The following is a 4,879-nucleotide window of genomic DNA, read 5'->3' on the forward strand; positions in this document are numbered from 1 at the left end:
GCTATACGAATCCTAAAGCTATCGGGATTCGTGCATAGATTAAATCCTAATCCTAAAAGATTAAATTAATTATTTAGAGTTCTAATAGGATTCTAATTAATTAATTAGTATTCTAACAGGATTCGAAATCCTTTCCAAGGTTCTATAAATATATGCCTAGGGTCATAAATTTATACACAAGTTTTCAAGTATTCAAAGCTAGGATTTTTAAGCAGAAAAATCAGCCATAACTCTTGCCCATTTAGCCGAAAATAAGTAGTGCCTTAAGGGCGATTCTAGTTGGTCAATCTTAAGGCGGATCCGGACGTGCTGTGGACTATCTACGGAGGGACGACACTTGGAGTCCTAAAGACTTGTTCTTGTTCGGTTCGGGCGCAGCTAGGGAAGGCACGCAACAAAGAGTATGCATCTAAACTATGCTAAATGATTATGTGTAAATAATATGTTTTCCTGCCTTTATGGTTTTTCCGCATGATTTATGAATTGTCATATGTATCATAACCTAACATCTCAAATGATGAACTGGCCAATCCATTGTGTGTCGCTCCGGCCATTTTGACCCTGCCACAAAGCAATACCTCAAGTGCAACGAGCAATAGAGAAAGAAGGGATTCGGAGGACGAATCCCTTAGTTTCTGCAAAGGTAAGGGAGTTGAAGAAGATGAAGAGGAGAGAGAGTCTTCAAAAGTTTCTGCAATTTGAAGCACAAAAGGGTAAAAAAGTGCTGCATTTAGGGTTAGAATTGAAGCTGATTTTGACGAAATTGGGTATTTTTATTTGCAATTGAATGAAATTCGAAAAGTTGAGGGTGTTGGGAATTGGGAGAGTGAGTAAAATTGAGTGGAGACTGTTTGAAGAAAATTGGGAGTCAATGTAGAAGCAGACATTGATTATGGTGGTGGATTTCCAGAATCGAATTCTAATTCTAAGGTTTCTGACTTACTACTAAGATAGTATGAAGCACTTAGTTAAGGAATTCCCTATAAGTGTTGTTGTAAGTGTTGTTGATCTAAATATCTTTGATAAAGTGGCTCAATTTTTGCAGCCTTTGTGTTTTAAGTAGCTCAATCCCGTATGTTCTTCTCTGAGTCCGCCCTTCTTGTTTCTCCAATCTCAGTCCAATTTGTGAGAGATTAGTGTGAATGGAAGTAATTGATTTTTCGAATTTGATTGTTTGCACGTTGATTCTTATGTTGGCGGTTGTAGAACAATGGAGTGCATCGGTGAAGATGGATCAGGAAAAGAGAAGGAAGGGATGGAGAGAAAAGAAAAAAAAAGCGCGCAGTTTGGATATGTAGTGCAACTTAGTTTACAAATAGGTGTATATTGTGCAATAAGTTTAAAAATAGAGGCATTCTGTGAATTATAAACATGACTTAACGGAGGACTAACGGAAGGTCGGATTAGGGGTATTTGGTGCAAACTTAGGCAAAAATAGGGGTATATTATGTGATTCGAAAGACGCGAGGGTATTTGGTGCGTTTTTGCAAACCTCGGGGGCATTTCATGAAAAAATCGTATATATATATCTACACTCAAATGAGAAGGTGATTTAAAATGAGAAGAATGAGAAACAATCTCGTGTGTTCAATATAATCGGATCTAACAGCTCTAAGACGTAGCTTCATTAATGGCAAAAGCGTAAATATTCAATCGCACAGCTCTTCTTTCACCTATTCAAACAAATTCATTAAGGGTATTTTCGTAATTCTTCTTTCTGAATGACTTCTCAACTTTCTGAAAATTTCTCACTCCTCTTTGTTTTTCCTGTTGAACTTTCTCTCTCCTCTTTTCTCCTGTTCTGCTAGCTTCACAGCCATTTCATCCCCAATTTTGAAGATCTATTGCAACAGTTACTTTTAGGTTGATCTTCAATTTTCCATGGCAGGTATTGGATTTGTATTTCTTTTGTACGTTTTTCGATTGAAGTTTTGTCCTAACTCGTTTCTTTCTTCTGATTTTCGATTGAGGTTTAGGAATTAGGGTTTTCTGTTCTTGGAATTAGTCTTTTGATTATTTGGTAGTTATTATGCTAATGTATTTCTCTTTTCCCCGTATTTTCTTTGATTGTTGTCTTTTCGAATTAATTAAGTGGTGTTGTGATTGATTTTGTAGTATGTCGAATTTTGGTGCAATTAACTCGAATTGGATAGTAAATTCGTAGTTTTTTTTAGGTGTTTATGATTATGAAGATTTATGTTTTTCTTATTCTGCTCAATTTTTGCTCAGTTTGAATCAATTTGTGCCTGATGGGGTTTTCCTGTGATGTATGTTGTTGTTACAGTCGTGTTTAGTTTAATTATCAATTAAACTACAAACGAATGTCATTTCTCTACTCTTGCTCATTTCGGACTATTGACTCAAATGAGTAAATAATTTTAAAGTTCATTTGCTCATTTAGAGAATTGACATTAATGAACACATTTTTTGAGTTCTCTGGACAAGGCATTATCAACTCAGAATCAGTGAAAACAGAAGAAATTCGCAACTACATTGTCTATAATTCTACATATAACTCTGATATTCTAGAATGAAACATGACCTGTTTTTGTGATGTTTATTGTATTGGATAGCTATACCGGATTTCCCATTTTGGAGATACATTAGTTGGTTGAACCCACTTTCTTTTTTGCAAACACACCTTTTGAATTGGAAGCTGGTAAAATGGTACTGAAGTGCTAGAGAAGGTAGCCATTCATGAGATTTGAAGCTTATTTTGTTATATCTATGTAGGAGAGAATTCAACTTGAGACGGCTCGGTTGTATAAGCTCGCTCGCATTAATCCACTGACAGGTATTTGGAGTCTTCATTTTCTTGGACGACCTTTTTTTGCTAATCACTTTACTGTTAACATGTGCTTGTTTTTCATTCTTGATTTCATATAGTTTATAATGTCATTTCGTACAAGGATAAACCGCCCCTGAAGACGGCTGTTGAGATGCTTCACACAACAGACAAGATAGCTCGTCGACTGGAACAAGTATGTGATTTCTGAAATAACCTGTTTTTGATGAAAATTGTAACATGACAAACTTAGTAATGAGCGAGCTTTCAGGTCTCTGCTAACTGTATGGAGTGCTTTATGCATGCCAATTCAGTTATCTGATACAGAGTACTCCATAAGTATTTACCTTGCGCAAAATCTCCTTAATTTGATTCATTTTTCACACTATATTTCTGATGTTCATGTTGAGTTAGTTATCAACTTATGATTGGGTCTCTGTTAGTTATTATTTACCAATATGGTAATTTTACCATGTAATCATTAACCTGCGTGGCTGTCATGTATATATTATGTATTTGAAACTTTGATATTATGGCGTTTCTTGGTGGAATTTTTCTTAGCTGATGATGAACACAAGTGGAACTATATTTAGGTGTTTCACAGGTTTTTAATTTTCTTTTATCGTTGGTGCTTTGTGCATTGTCTTAATGCTACGACAAGTTTTGAGTAATTCAGTTTATGCTTCCATTGTCGCGCAGGCAGCTGATATAAAGGTTCTTGCCTCCCTTGGCAGAAAGGAATTGATATACGGTGATAGTTTTCCGGAATGGATATCATTTCCTATTTTGAGCAGGTTCTGCTTTAAATTCTGTGCTTATTTCCTTGTACTCTTGAATATAGATGCATGCCAGCTTTTATCATAGTCGCTGCATGAATCAAAGCGGATACAGTTGTCATGTGCAGTTCGCTACTTTAAAAACGCTTGGAAAAAAAAAAGCAAAGTAAAGTTGATGAGATTGATAAGCTTCTTGATCATGAAAGCTTACCTGCTTTGGCAATGTTGAGGAAGGAAAGAATGTAGTACATGCAATAGGCTAATGGGAATGCAGAGTTAGATAGGCTTAAAGATTCTCAGATTCTGCGTTGCTTACAAGTATGTGCAAGCAGAGAGGATTAAAGATGGTGCAGCCCATGAGGATTAAGGCTAAAACTGCTGAAGTTTGCTGGCAGTTTTGGCTTTCCTACCTGTTTTTTCTTTTCCGAACCACGTTTGTGTATTCCCTTTTATTTGAGGCTTGAGAAAGGGGATGATTATGAGACTTTAAGACAGCATGATGACATGGTTTTATTTTTCTGATTATTTATTTTGCAGCTGGTGCTTTTACTGGAGCCGTTACTGGAGCTTTAGCTGGCAGGGCTTCAGATAGTGGTTTACTCAGAGGTGCAGGGTTGGGTGCCGTGGTAGGTGTTGTTCTATATGTGGAGGTTTTGGAGGCTTCTCATGCTTATTGGTGTTCACGGCATTCTGGTTCACTTAGTACATCATCCATGGTTAGTATTATATGGGATCATTGTTGGTAGATATAGTTTTATAACTAGATGCTGCAACTACATTTCTAGAAAACTGAAGGTGACTGTGGACCGATAAAAGGTTTCTAGTCACAGCTATCTGTAAGCATTGATCATTGATTTGTTGATATGAATTACCGTGAGACCATGTTTCTCTAACATGGCTGCTTCGAGTTCATCAGGACTGAATCTGTATTTAGCTTATCATGCATTATGTTCAAAGCAGATTGCAGATTAGTTTTCAAACAGTTTTGTTATGTAGCAGGCTGGGCTTTAGCTGCTTAGATTCACTCATTCATGAGGATCTTGATTTTATGACTGACTTTTACCAAATGAGTAAATTTATTTTGCTCATTTGCACAAATGAGTAAATTTATTTTGCTCATTTGCACAAATGAGTAAATTTATTTTGCTCATTTGATTCTATTTAAAAACTCTAGCCTACTAGCTCAATAGGTAGAGCATTGTGCAAATGCACAAAAGATGTGGGTTCGAATCCCACGTAGGTCAATCTTTACGTTTTTCAAATTACAATTAGATGAAGCCACCACCTGAAGTTGGATCATCTGTTGATCAACTTATTA

The 4,879-nt window shown here is 36.3% G+C and overlaps 1 long non-coding RNA gene across 1 annotated transcript; it reads left to right on the forward strand.

Annotated features, from left to right (window-relative positions):
* The first annotated feature begins 1,769 nt into the window (after positions 1–1,769).
* Positions 1,770–4,588, forward strand: LOC110784712 (uncharacterized). The gene is made up of 5 exons (XR_002532344.2): positions 1,770–1,888; positions 2,734–2,794; positions 2,887–2,981; positions 3,485–3,579; positions 4,099–4,588. It is a non-coding gene; the product is annotated as an uncharacterized lncRNA (long non-coding RNA).
* The last annotated feature ends 291 nt before the right edge of the window (positions 4,589–4,879 follow it).

Source organism: Spinacia oleracea, chromosome 6 (assembly GCF_020520425.1).
Source record: "Spinacia oleracea cultivar Varoflay chromosome 6, BTI_SOV_V1, whole genome shotgun sequence".
NCBI lineage: Eukaryota > Viridiplantae > Streptophyta > Magnoliopsida > Caryophyllales > Amaranthaceae > Spinacia > Spinacia oleracea.